Here is a 15,534-nt window from a genome sequence, read left to right on the forward strand (position 1 = left end):
CATAGCCCTGCTGACTCTTTGATTGCAGACTTCTAGCCTCCAGACTGTGAAACAATACATTTCTGTTATTTTAAGCCATCCAGTTTTTGATACCTGTTACAAAATCCCCAGGAAACGAACACACTCCTTCTGCTAGTAGTTTCGCCTCAACGCTACTTCCTCTGCTAAATTTTCCCTGACAACATTTGCCCCACATGATAGGCATATGTTGTCCTCTGGGGAGCACCATACTAACATACTGTGTGTAGTAGACACTCAAAAAATATGAAATGAATGAATTATTAAAAATAAATGAATACATTATTAATAATTGGTTAATCTTGGTGAAGGTGAGAATAATTGTAGAAAACATTTGTGTGTTAAGACTTATCCCTCTTAATCATTTCCAAGAAGTTAAGAACTGTGTAGCACTTGAAATAAAATGTAGTTCCATTAAATTAAACTATAACTTTAATAATTACTTTTTTTTTCTACCAAGCAAAATGAAGACAGGCTCATGGGAAGCAGGCATATAGCTCTGGCGGTGATGGTGCGTGTGTGTTGGGGAATGTATGGAGGGATTGAGCAATAAAGAAAAAAAGAAAACTCATGGACATGAACAACAGTATGGTGATTGCAGGAATTAAATCAGGGAGAATATATGAGTTGCAGGGAGGTGAGTGAAAATGGAAGAAAGCATAGAGGAGATAAATTGTGATGAAAAAAGAAATAAAATAAAATAATAGTTACTTTTTATCATCTATATTTTAATTTAAAATAGCAGTAATTATATTGCTATCATTTAGCATTAAACCTAATTTTAGGTGGAGAATTTTTTGGGAGGGAGTGGGAGTTCACTCTAAAATATCTCAAGGAAATAAATAATATAATAAAGCAAAGATATTGACTGAAAACCAAAAATGAAGATATTGTTGATATTTTATGGAAGCTTATAAAGTGGAATTTCTGGAAATCTTATTTGAGTATTAAGTCTTGAAAAGTCACTTTTCTAAATCATAATTAAATTGTACTATAGACCCACCACTCCTTTTCAGCAAAAGTAAGAAAAAGTCTTAACTATGAAACCATATCAGAACTTACATATACTCAAGACTGCCCCTATTTTCCTTATGAGGAACAGGGGAACACAGGGTGAGAGCTTTATTCAGGGGACAAGTCAATGGGCTTCTCAGGGCTAGGGCATGAGTTCTTTGAATGCATCTCACTCATGTTTTCCATTTCAAGATATTTCCTATTCTAGGAGTACCGTGCTTGATACACACCCTAATTATACCTACCAACCTTGTGTCTTAAACTCTTTACTACAGGAGGCAAAAGAGCCATCCCATTCAAAAAAATAAATAAAATTAGGGGACAAATTTATTTTTGAGGGATTAAAAAGCAACCATTAATTCCTAATATGTCTTGACTATATCTATGTCTCTCTATCTCTGGCTGTCACTGTAGTTTCAGATATCATTTTTTTCTCACTTGGCTTTCTATACTAAGCTCCTACCTGGCTGCCTGCTCACACTATTGTCTCTACCACAGCCACCCTCCAACCTAATCCCATTGAGTGTTCACATGGCAGCCAGTGTCCTTTCTAAAATCTAAATTTGATCATGTGAATATCTTGCTTAAAACCTTTAAAATCTTTCCCATTATTTTTTTAATGATGATCAAAATCCTTCCCCTGATTTTCAAAGCCTGAATGATTCTCTGCCCCGCCCCCCTCCCCCCCAACATACACACACACACACACACACACACACACACACACACACACAAAACTCATCTTGCATTAATCACCATTTAGGCACAGAGGTGTCTGGAATTATCAGAGTGGCAAGCTGAGTCTTGCTACCTCAGAGCCTGGATGAATTCCCTTCTACCTGCTATGCTTGCTTTTTTTTTTTTTGTCACCTAATTACTTCCCGTGTTTTCTTTATGTATTAGCTTCCATTTATTTTTCCAAAGCACTTCCTTAAATGCCATTTCTCAGAAAAGCTTTTCTTGCCTCTTGAAAACATTGGTTAGGCCCCTCGTATTTTCTTTCACAGCACTTACTCCCAATTATAATTACATTTTTATTAATGTGATCATTTGGAATCTGTCACAACCGTGAGACTGTTATCTCCTTGAGAGTAAGCACCAGGGCTGTTTTGTTCACTGATACTCCCCCAGCATCTTGCAAGTGCCAGTCTGGATAAGTATGTATTGAATAAAAAAGGAAAAGGAAGACAATATGAATTAATTGGTAGTTTTCACAATAGCATTATTCTCAGCCATTGGTCCTGCAGTTCATTGCATGAAAATTACAAGATATCTGTGTTAAAATAGAAACCATCAGCACCCCCGCCAGTCTACTAACTCAGATTCTCTGGGCCCAGGGCCCTATAGAAAAGAAGTTATTTTGATATGCTGCTTAGTTTGTGGAATCACTCAGCTAAACAATGTTTCTAACAGTCACAATATGTGAAACTGTAAGCTCCAAATTCAATCTCTCTAAGGAAAAAGTAGCTATAAAATTACCCAAACAGCTTTCTTAAATGCATGACACATGAAGAATTATTAGGCTAGTTTTGCATGATGTAAAAATGAGTAAGATAAGATGGCTTTACTTGGAGGAGATCACTAACTAGTAGAAATCAGATGCTTTATAATAAAGAGCTAATATGCTAATTAGATCAAGCAGCCAAACGGCTGACCTTCTGGACGACCTTCTGACCTTCCGGATGAAGTCGGGGCTGCAAGGGACTCCGAGGGCTGGCCGAGGCAGCCGGGCTGCGAGGGCTGAGCCCCTTGCATGAATTTCATGTATTGGGCCTCTAGTAAATTTATAATTGGACAGATAATAAAAAATTGAAATATATATTTAATATATTGAGATTTGATTTTTAGTTCTGATTAGAAAGTTTGAAGTAGAAACTTTGAAATGTTAAGACCCCAATTTGAATTGAGTCTTAATAGATAAGTAGGGCTAGAGTGAGGAGATTTCTGGAAGTTAAAATAGTTCAAAGTTGTGGAATCATGAGAGAGAATGGCTGCCTCGGGCTGGAGTCAGAATGTATAAGAGGTTGGTTTGAAGGGCCTTATAAGCCAAAGCAAAGAACTTTGATATGAAAATTTTAATCACTATAATAACATTTACAAAGAAAATGGCACTGCCTTTTAGGACTTGGTGATGAACAAATAGATCCCTTAGTTGATTTCAGAAGCTTGGTTATTTTTTCTGCCAACTCTGAGACAAGTTACCTTCTAGGTTGAAAACATTCTGTTTGCCAACAATAACATTTTTATTTCTATGTATATGCAGTCTTCTGAATTCTCTCTGTGAAATGTCATGCTGGAATTTAAAGTGATATTTAAGGACATCTATACAAAAGCATGCCTTGTTTTCAAAATTATATTTTATTTTATTTTATATGGATTGCTATCTGGGTACAGCAAATGTACATTTGGTATCATTGACATAGAAATGTATCACAGTTGTTAACTGGAAAAGATCATAGAAACCAGGGAATGGGCATCCTCTAATTCCATGGTTCTCAGCTCTACCTATACCTTAAAACACCTAGAAAGCTTTTAAATCAATTGATAGTAGGCATTCAGTATATGGGGGTTTTTTGGTATTGATTTAGAGTTCTTTTATTAGTTCAAGACTAACAATAACTAATAAAATCTGTGCTATGAAAATGTGCTAACATCAAGGGAGAAAATATTAGAAAGGAAATCTATATCAATATTTTCAGAAACCTAAGGTTTCTGAAAAAGCACACCCCTTGCTATACATTCTTAGCCAGCTTTTTTTCATCTGATGAAAGAGATGCATAAGGCCCTTCCAGGATAATGTTTGAATTTTTAGTTCTTACCAAATATTTGTGATTATTTCAAGGATTATAAAGAAAATTATTTTGTTCATGAAATACACAATATTTTCTTCTTGCAAAATTCTATTAATTGTTGGATTAATCTCCAACATTTTCTTTTTCTTTATATTTCTGTGCACAAATATCAGCATTTAGTATGACAATTAAAAAATAAAACACAAAACAAAACCAAGGAGTATTATCTGAATGAATGTGTTTCTTTGAGAAGCATGAAGTTCAAGCCTGCTGCACATTAGTGGCTCTGCCTTGATGTGATATGTGAGCAGATTAGTATGTGCTAGATTAATATTCACCCCTGAGAACAGAGTCCAGAGAAGCTTTCTTACTCACTGACCTGCTTTCTAAAAGCGATTATAACTTACATTTAATCCTTGGAGCTTCATCTTCCTCCAAAATTGTAAGCAGTTCCCCTGTCTCAGATAGTCCTTGGGCATATTCATTAGAACATTTGAAAACCACAGTTTTAATGGCAGACATATATTGCCTGGTGTAGAAAGAAAGCATGGAATCAGTCCTGAACTTTATTTAAATTTTAAGTGATAATAAGTAGCTATAGATTTCCATACAGTTTGGCTCTTGATTTTCCTCTTCTGCTGAATAGGATGAATAAATTTCACCTTACTTAATTCAAATTGCAGTAAGATTAGAGAACTCTACACAATATACCACAATATTAAATAAGATGGTATATTTTGAAGATGTACCATGTGGATATATTTTAATGACTAAAATCTTGACTTAGAAGTCAAACCTTACAATCACTTCCTGGTTATGTAACCTTAAAAAAAAATTGATTCTCTCCCCCCAATTCTCAGTTTTCTCATCAGAAAAGTAGAAGGGACTAGTAATATTTACCTCAATAAGTTGTTAGGAGAATTTAATAGAACAACATGCATTAAAGACCTAAGTAGCTGGTGGGAATTGAGCAGTGGAAGCATGGGAGGCTGTTCAGCATAGCAAGCCTGATACCCACGAGGGCTGTTTGCAGAGCTGGCCCTTGTTTGGCTTCAGGAAACTTGGCTTTGGAACATTTGTAAACTGATCAGGTCTCTGTACTGCTCAGACCACACTGTTTGTACAGAAATTTGATTTATGGTGAACATCTACTTTTCTTCTGGGAATCTTAAATTTTGGTGGTGGCGGCTAGGCAGAGCGCCTGTGTGGCCAGTCCCAGTAAGACCTTGGACTCTGAGTCTCAAACAGGCTCTCCTGTGCCGAAGTGGTATACTAGTATTTCACTGGAGGAGGAAGGATTGTGCTGTGGGTGGTCCTTCGAGGAGCACACAAGAAGCCTGTAGCAGGATTCCTCCAGACTCTGCCAGATGTGTCTTTTCCCCTTGCTGATCATGTGTGTATCTTTTTTCTATAATAATTCACAGCCTCTGGGTCTCCTGAGTCCTCTTAGCAAATTGCCAAAAATGTGAGTGGGTTTTCAACCCCCAACCCAAGTAGTAGTAATGATAGAACAATCTCCATCCACAGAAGCATGACTAGAATGTTGTTTGGGGAAAAGAGAGAGGGAAAGGTGGGGATACTGAAGCCCTAGTCCTAAATATCTATGGAATCACCAATACATAAAACAGAATGTGAGCCCAGCCACAGTGGCTCAGTGGTTAAGCACTCACCTATGAACCAGGAGGTCACGGTTTGATTCCTGGCCAGGGCACATGCCCAGGTTGTGGGCTCAATCCCCAGTGTAAGGTATGCAGGAGGCAGCCGATCGATGATTCTCTCTCATTATTGATGTTCCTGTCTCTTTCTCTCTCTCTATTTTTCTTTCTGAAATTAATGAAAATATATTTAAAAAAATAAAATAAAACAGAATGTGAGCATTGTTTTGTTAAAAAGGTAAAAGTTATTAATGAAATGGAAAAATGATAAATCTAATCTCAGGAGAATTGTTGCAATGAATGCCTTAGTTTCTTTTTGCTGCATTAGCTAAGGTGGCAAAAGAAAAGTCAAGGAAAAAAAAAGTATGGAAAGGGCTCAAAAATCTCCAAGATTACAGTTCTGAAGGTGGGAAGGAAACATTTTCTGAATGTCTACAATGCCTCTATATTTAGCAGAACTGAGTGAGTGTAAATCTGATCTGGAAATGTGATGAATAAATGCATATAATAATCCCTACAGCAGCCAGTAGAAGAATAACTCAGAATATGTGGGGAAAAAATCAACAAAAGAATTAAAGTGATATATTCGATATCTGTTTAATAAATATATATTTATGTATAATGCATATTTAATATACATACCCTATGGGAGATATGATTAAATATAATTCCTCTTCTAAGGCTTTAAAATTATACAACATTAATATAAAACGGAACTATATAAATAAAGACAACTTAAAATTCAAGGATAATATATATGGACAATATAAAAACAAATTATTTATTAAGCAGTTTTTCAGAGTTTACATCTTTATCACACAAGATATAAATTTATATCTATTCATAATATATATGAATTTGAAATGTTAAAATATCTGTGTAAATATTAAGATAGTTATTCTATAACTGGAAGGGACCTTAGCAACAAGCTCTACATTTGCAAATGAGGACTCTCAGAGACTATTAGAGCATCCATATTATTCCTAAAATCAATTTTTCCCCTTTCACATCTTTCCAAAAATATATATATACTCGTGCTTCACAATAAACAGATTTTTTAAAATATGTGTATATCTAATTTATTTTAAAAATATTTTTATGAAGTTACTATTTCAGCATTAAAATTCTCCTTGCCTTAGGCTCTTTGCCAAATGATTAATCATAAGCAAACATCTTCACCACTAAATTTCTGCTTTTAAATAATCCTGAAAAAATTTTCATTTTGAGCTCTAGCTATTTTGGCTCCGTGGATAGAACATCAGCCTGCGGACCGAAGTGTCCGAGGGTCCCAGGTTTGATTCTTGGTTGCCAGGCCCAGGCAGGAGGCCAATCGATGTGAAAGAAACACATCGATATTTCTCTATCTTTCCCTCTCTCTTCCACTCTCTCTAAAAATTAATGGAAAAATATCCTCAGGTGAGGATAAAATTTTTTTTCATTTGAAAATAATAAAACTTTTATGTAGCTGTTCTATAAAATTCATTTTATGAACTAGAATAAAGTAATCTGTACAAATTTAGAACTAAGCAAATGCTAAATACTGGTTGCAACTCTTTAATAAAAAAATTAATATAGAACTCACCCAATTACCTTAAACAACTTATAGCATCTTTTTTTTTTTTGCCTTTAAGACGTTTTGAGATCATGATTTAAAGTATAAATTGGCCTTTGAGCTATAGCTACATGAACATTTATGACTTGAACTTAACGGGGCAGGATAATTTGGGGTTGGTGTGAGAGGAGCAGTATGTGTGTAGATATACACTGGCTTGGACTCATAATGAAATACCACTCAGAATGTGACAATTTCTTCCCTCACAAACTCTGCAATTTCTAGTGTCATCCTTCAGGTGGATGGCACTGCCCAGTTGGATTATCACTCATGAAGCTTCTGTCAAAAAAAGAAATGGTTCTTGAGAGTTATAAAGTTCAAGAGGCTTCACAAAATACAAAGGAGGAAAGAGGAGAAAGGAAAAGTTTTAGAGAGTTTATGAAGCCCTCTCTAGGCTGCTTAGATGTAGCCGGAGTGAGAACCATACATTTCACTGTGACTCCAGATGAAAGAGGACTCTGTAATGGTCAGTAGAAATGTGTGCATGGATAGCGTGAAGTGCCCTCTGCCAATCTGTAATTACTGATGCTGCTTTAGCTTATCCTGTCTTAAGTTTAATTTTTTAACAATAAATGAGATTGTTGAATTATATTTGTACCTAAAGGTGAACTAATAGAATCCATATTTGAAATCAATAGCATCTGGTAAGATTTCATAATACCTCATAGAAAAAGCCATGCATGGAGAAATATACAGCTTTTACATACTTGTATTAGAAAATAAATAACCTAAAATTTCCTATTAAGAAATAAGAACTAAAGAGAAAAATTAGGCTACATTGCCTTTTCTGTCTTCTTTGTAAGTGTTTGGTACTTCCATGTAGTTTTGGTAAGTCAATTCTGTGTATAATTTTTAGGCCTAATATTTAATTGCCTGTGGGAGGCTGACACAGAGAGGGAAACATTCAAGATGTGGACCCTGAATCTGGCTGAATTTCTGAGTAACTACAATAAGTAGAGATTCCTGTCAATTTGTGATGAAATATAGTTGAATAAAAATGAAACTATATTGCTTTAAGGCACACACATTTGTAGTTGCCCATTAACAGTAAAATCCAAATACATTTTATGTTTCTGGTAAAGCTACACTAAAAAGTATAAACAAAACATGATAATCAGTAAATTTTAATCCTTCTAGAACTTTCATCAGTTTAAAAAATGACAATTAATTTTATCATATGTAATCATATATTTATTTCAATACTATGTGTCTCATTACCTTGCTAGATTCCTTGATTTCATCACCATTGCTGAAGTAAAAACTAAAATGTATAATGGCAAAAGATTAAAAAGTATAGGATAGATAGATGGTTTATCAGAAGATAAATGCACTTAAAGTACAATACAATTTTTGTAATGTAATGTTATAACTTAACCAACCAACAATATGTATTAGCCACCCAATTTATGTTCATTACTGTGGATTTAGGAATTAATACAGATTAAAAAAAAGAATTTTTAGAAAAATACCCAGATATCCATAATTTCCCCCTAAAATCATATTTTATAGATAAATATTACATATGATGCATCTAAGTTTAGAAAACAGTTTCTGGAGCCAAGAACTTTATCACTGCTAACTCAATATGTCATTGTATTTTGAAATATTCTGTTACTACTGGTTTTAAGTAATTTAAAAATGCAATATGTATTTGTTTCATTTTAAATGTTAGCTTCATATAAATCATTGAACAGGTAATTTTTCCATAATGAAGTAAAAAGATGGATCTCCTCTCTCAGGAACTTTAATCCACAAATGTCTATATTTTATCACTAAGGATAAATAATTAGAAATATGTCAACATTTCTTTGGTTATTTAAACACTTATTCATGGGGGAATATGTTGAAGAAATATTGTTGAAAACAATTTCCTCATAACACAGTTTATGGAAAGTTATATTTCTTATCTTCTTAGGATATCTGTCAGCTAATTATTTTTATGGCCAGAGATAATTTAAGTCAGCCACTGATAAAATTCTGGACCACATAATCATCCAAATAAGACAATAATTTAGTTTTTCAAGAGAAAACTGTTGGCAACTAAACATTATATTAACAGGCTTTCCAATACCACAGGAAAAACAATTACCGTGTTTGCTGTGTAAATAAGAAGAGCTTTCCAATATTCCGACAGCTCTGTTGTCATTTAGAACTAAGAGCTTTATGTGTAACTAGCAGAGCCATTTCCTTAAATTCTTTTATAACATTTATTTCACAGACAGCGGAATATATTCTACTTTTTTTTAGAGAGAAACATATGGTAACAAGAGTAAAATTGATGAAGCTGGATTGATATAACTAAAGAAAAAAGAAGATAGACTTGAACTAAGTTATAGAAATGTGAATATTGAGCATCTCTATTTAGTGGAAATTGGGATGACATATATGTATTTATTATTAGACTAGAAGCCCAATACACAAATTTGTGCACCTTGAAGGGAACTGTGGGTCGCAAGGCTGTGGTGGGTGCAGGGGTGGGTCCTGGCCCATCCTCTGAGCCCCTGTCAGGTCCCTCCTGACACAGCTCCTGGTCCCCTCTCTGCCAGCAGCCCTGCTGCTGCTGCTCGCACACACTGATAGCACTAGCCCCACTCACACCTGCCGACGGTGCCAGAGCTGCCACTTGCATCCACTACCAGCACTGGTCCCGCTCACATCCGCAGCTGGTGCCTGTGCTGCCACTTGCACCTGCTGCTGGCCCTGATCGCCCCTGAGGGCTTCTACACCTGCCCCTGCTCCTGAGGGGCGATCAGGATTGGCACCAGCAGCAGGTATGAGCGCCAGGTGGGACCACAGAGTGCAGGAGCAAAGAATTTTCAGTAATGACCAGAGGCTCGCCCTGATGACAGCAACTGGTGCCCTGCCTTGGTCTGGCGCCCTGCTCACCTGCTCCATCATCCCACCATGGTCGACAACCACCATGCTCCACGCACGCCCCCTGGTGGTCAGCGCACATCATAGCAACCGGTTGTTTGGTTGTTCCAGTTGTTCTGCCATTCGGTCTATTTGTATATTAGCCCTTTATTGTATAGGATAATTATACGATTGAAGGGAATTATTTATGAAATATTTTAAAATGTCACTTTAAGATATTAGAGAGATGAAATGTTTCCAAACACTTTTTTATTTTTTAATTTAAAAAATATGTTTTTAATGATTTCAGAGTGGAAAGGAGAGGGATAGAGAGGTAGAAACATCAATGATGAGAGAGAATCATTGATTGGCTGCTTCTTGCATGCCCCCTACTGGGGATTGAGCCCGCAATGCAAGCGTGTGCCCTGACTGGGAATCAAATCGTGACCTCCTGGTTCATAGGCTGATGCTCAACCATTGAGCCATGCCAGCCGGGGAACAGATTCTGTTAAACTCTCAAAATTTTATTTATTTATTTATTTAGGCTCACTAGATATAGTGCTGGCCTGCAGACTGAAAGGTCCCAGGTTCGATTTTGATCAAGGGCATGTGCCCAGGTTGTGGGCTCGATCCCCAGTGGGGACGTGCAGGAGGCAGCCAATCAATGGTTCTCTCTCATCCATCTCTCTCTCCCTCTCCCTTCCTCTCTGAAATCAATAAAAATATATATTTTAAAAATTCACAAAATTTTAGAGCTAGACTTGAGTGGCAATCTAGTTTAATCACTCATTTTGCAATAAAATGGGTTTTATGAGAGATGTCCAAGGTTACATAACCAGCTTGAGTCAATGCCTGAACTATAATCTCTATCACTGGGTTCCCAATTTCATGCTTTTCCCATTATGCAATATTCAAAATGAGAGGACAGAGATGGATGCTCCGGATGTTTCAGAAAGCACATGATTCCACGAGTTTCATGGTTCTCCGTCATCAATCTCACTTGTTGCCAAACATTTCAGGGGAGCTGGTAGTATAGAAACGGCATTTACACTAAAAAATGCCAACTGTAACCACAATTGCTTTTCAGAAGGAATGGAAATAGAGAGTACTCCCTATATCATGCATCCATTACCTAAAATTATTTAATATAATTGCAATGTAACCAGAACATTTTATGGGTTACCAGAAATGCCTGAGATCTAAGTAAATTAAATTTTCTGTTAATCATGTCATTCATCATCCTTTCCTCTTTAGATATTTACCTGGAATAGCCAAAGCTGTCAATATAAGAGGCATTATCTAATTAGTATGTGATCACTCAGACAATCAGATACCATAAAAGTTTTCTGTGTCCACTGGTGGTAAGCTGAAAGTGATCTACTTTTTACAATGCAAAATATTATCTTATTCTTTCTAAAGAGCTACTTTGGGTTTTTATAATGGCTTATACAGAATACATATTGGAAACTGTCATTTTAAATTAATTTGATAGTTAAAATACAATTTGTCATCAGCCAAGTAAGTACTCTGTTTCTAATCCTCATTGTGCAACACAATGCTCCATTAGATATATATAAAAGCCTAATATGCAAAGTGTCCCCTTGGGAGTTTGACTGCTTGCTATGACGTGCGCTGACCACTAGGGGGCGGCACAGAATGAAGGAAGGCCCTGCAGGCAGCCGCTAGGGACCCTACTCCTGCACGAATGTCATGCACTAGGCCTCTAGTTTAAATATATTATACTAGATGCCTGATGCATGAAATTCATGCAAGAGTAGGCCTTCCTTCCCCCAGTTGCCGGCACTGGCTTCCCTCTGGCACCCAGGACCCAGGCTTCCCTCCAGCACCAGGGACCCGGGCTTCCCTGTGGCCACCAGCAGGCACCTGGAACCTGGGCTTCCCTCACAGCCTTGGTTTCGTCCAGAAGGTCGTTTGGAAGGACGTCGGTCTAATTAGCATATTATGCTTTTATTATTATAAAAATAGATTTATCAAAGTCCCATTAATTTAAAAACATGTTTTTTTTTTCCTCTCCTGTGTTCATGGAGGAAGAGTCTAATACCTAGAGTACTCTTTCTTTATATCAGCCAGCCCTTCTGAGTAGAATACACACATAGGTTATATACATGGATGCATACATACACAGATTTGCTTTTTTCTATAATTGTTAGTCTACTTACTATTTCTTTCAAATTACATTTAAGAAATATTCTCTGGTATCAAGGCATCAAAGAGAACAGCAGGACTATATGAAAATTATTTTAAAGTGGAATGGTCAAACTGATTATAAAATGGTGATGGAGCAATGAGAAATAGCCCCAGTTGAGCAAAATGAACAAAACAGAGGGGAGGGAGATTATTTACAGCTGAGAAAAAGCCCACCGGAGACTTTGTATCATTCCACCTGCACAATTCAGGAGAGATGGTTTTCAAACCTTTTCCATATTTTCATTGATAGGGGACCTTGTTTAAACTTTTTATTTTAATGTTTATCAATCTCTACTATAAGAAAACTAGTAGCCCTGTGCATGAATTCATGCGCCAGTAGCTCGCTGCCGCCCTCTAGTAGCTCTCTACCTGCTGCTCTGCCCTCCTGTAGCTCCCTCCATCATCCTCCCCCCCCCCCCCGCCATAGCTTGCTGCCCTGCCTCCTCCTGTAGCTCTCTGCCACCTGCTTGTAGTTTGCTGCCCCACCCTCCTGCTGATCTGTGATCCAGTCATTACATGGTCAATCATTACATAATGACCATTTGCATATTACATCTTTATTAAATAGGATAGGTCATTATGAACCTAACACATCCTATCTAATAAAAGAGAAACATGGTAATTAGCGTACGACCGCTACCCTTCCCATTGGCTAATCAGGGTGATATGCAAATTAACTGCCAGCCAACATGGCTGCCGGCAACCAGGCAGCTTGAAACTAACATGAGGTTTGCTTGCTTCAGTGACAGAGGACTCCAACGTTCCCCGCCTGCCTTGCAGGCCTCTGAGCCTGCAGTTTGAAACATTGTAACAAATATAGAAGCTAAAAAACACCCCAGAAACCTGCTTTCAGCGAGCTGGGATCTCAGAGCTGGAGTTATACATTGTTTTGATTATAGAACTGAAACACACCAAATACCTGCTTTCAGGAGCAGAGGCCTAAGAGCTGGAGCCTCAGAGCTAAAGCTGGCCCAGAAAAAAAAAGAAAAAAGAAAAAAAGGAGCGGTTGGGAGCTTCCGTCACCAGCCAGCCTGAAAACAGCCCTCAGCCCCTCACCCAGACTGGCCAGGCACCCCAGTGGGGACCCCCACCCTGAAGGGTGTGTGACCAGCTGCAAACAGCCATCATCCCCTCACCCAGGCTGGCCAGGCACCCCAGTGGGGACCCCCACCCTGATGCAGGACACCCTTCAGGGCAAACCAGCTGGCTCCCACACATGCACTAAGCCTCTTATCCTATATAGTAAAAGGGTAAAATGCCTCCCGGCACCGGGATCAGCGTGACAGGGGGCAGCGCCCAAACCCCCTGATTGCCCTGCGGCTCTGTGTGTGACAGGGGGTGGGGCCACAACCTCCCTATCAGCCCTGCTCTGTTTGTGACAGGGGAAGGCGCCCCAACCCCCTGATCAGCCCTGTTCTGTGCCTGATAGGGGGGAGCTCCCCAACCCCCTGATCATCCTGTGGCTCTGTGTGTGACAGGGTGTGGTGCCCCAACCCCCCCCCCCCCAAGGACCCTGCTCTGTGTGTGACGGGGTAGAGCCATAACCTCCCCATCGGCCCTGCCCTGAGTGTGACAGGGTGCAGCACCCCAAACCCCTGATTTGCCCTGCTCTGTGTGTGACCGGGGGCAGTGCCCCAACTCCCCTATCAGCCCTACTCTGTGCGTGACAGGGGGAGCTCCCCAACCCCCTGATGGGCCCTGCTCTGTGAGTGACAGGGTATGGAGCCCCAACCCCCCTGATGGGCCCTGCTCTGTGCGTGACATGGGGGAGCTCCCCAACCCCCTGATCAACCCTGCTCTGTGAGTAACAGGGTATGGAGCCCCGACCCCCCTGACTGGTCCTGCTCTGTGCGTGACAGGGGGCGGTGCCCCAACCCCCCAATCAGCCCTACCCTGAGCGTGACTGAGGGTGGCATCGCAACCTTCCGATTCGCCCTGCTCTGTGCATGACAGGGGCGGCGCCCCAACTCCCCAATTGGCCCTGCTCTGAGCCCGGCCAGGGGCTGCAGCTAGGGATTGGGCCTGCCCTCTGACACCCGGGAGCAGGCCTAAGCCAGCAGGTCGTTATCTCCCGAGGGGTCCCAGACTGCGAGAGGGCACAGGCCGGGCTGAGGGACCCCCTCTTTCCCCCAAGTGCACAAATTTTTGTTCACCGGGCCTCTAGTGGATTTATAATTTTCTTCTTTTTTTTTTGGCTTTCAATAAAATCTAATCACATTATTCATATGGTAACAGATAATTTAAAAATCTTTCCTCTAACTTGCCTAGAGTAAAGAAAACTCTATTAATCCTTATTTATCTCAAACCCATTAAAAACCAGCATTTTTGTGAAGGATGCGTCTTGTTTGTTATAACTAAGCAAATTTTACAACAACTCGTGAGATCCAACTGTGTTTTTACCCCAAAGTATTAAAATGTTAAACCTTCCAATAAAACAAATATTTAAATAAGAGCCTATTTGATGGCTGGAAATAATTGCTAAACTTTATCTGGGTTCATTCATTCACTGCTTTATTTTAAAATGTTTACTGAGGGTCTATTATACCCAGAACACTGTGGGAAAGTACGGAGGTTGCAAATATAAATAAGACATGTTTCTTTGCATAATAAGCTAACAAATTAAGAACATAATTACAATATATATTCAGACAGGAAGCTAGAGGTGTTTGCAGCAAGAATGGCAAGCCTTCCTGAGCTGACTGGGGAACATATTAAATTCAGTGGGAGGCTGCCCAGCCAGTATCCTCAGTGGTTGAGTATAGTCCTATGAACCGGAGGTCACTGTTCTATTCCTGGTCAGGGCACATGTCTGGGTTGCAGGCTCGATCCCCAGTGGAGGGCATGCAGGAGGCAGCTGATTAATGATTCTCTCTCATTATTGATGTTTCTCTCTCTCTCTCTCCTTCTGCATTCCTCTCTGAAATCAATACATATATTAATAAATAAATAAATACATACAGTGGAAGGCTAGAAAGAATTTCAAAAAATGAAAGTAAAGGCCCCAGGTATATTAGAAAAAAAATGTGTAAGGCTAAACATATAGACTGGGGAGATTAAAGTTTGTGTAAAATGTTAGGGGACATAGGTTATAGGGAAAAGAAACTAGTCTGTATGATTTTTACAATAACATGAAAGAGTCTCCATCTACTATGATTTTTCTAATTGTGAATATTTTGTTTAAAATAAAGTTTGTGGATGAATATTTTTAATATAAAAAGTGAGAGTTTTCTTCAGTTCCTGATAAATTTTAAGCACTATTGCTGAATTCCCTCCCCCGAGTTTTGAACAGTTGTTCCTCCTAGAAGTCCTCCTAGATACAGCCGACTCTTCTCAGTCTGTTATTTGAATCTCTCAACTTTTAAAACCTGTCATCTCTATTTCT

This window comes from Myotis nattereri (genome assembly GCF_964212035.1).
Source record: "Myotis nattereri genome assembly, chromosome: 6".
Taxonomy (NCBI): domain Eukaryota; kingdom Metazoa; phylum Chordata; class Mammalia; order Chiroptera; family Vespertilionidae; genus Myotis; species Myotis nattereri.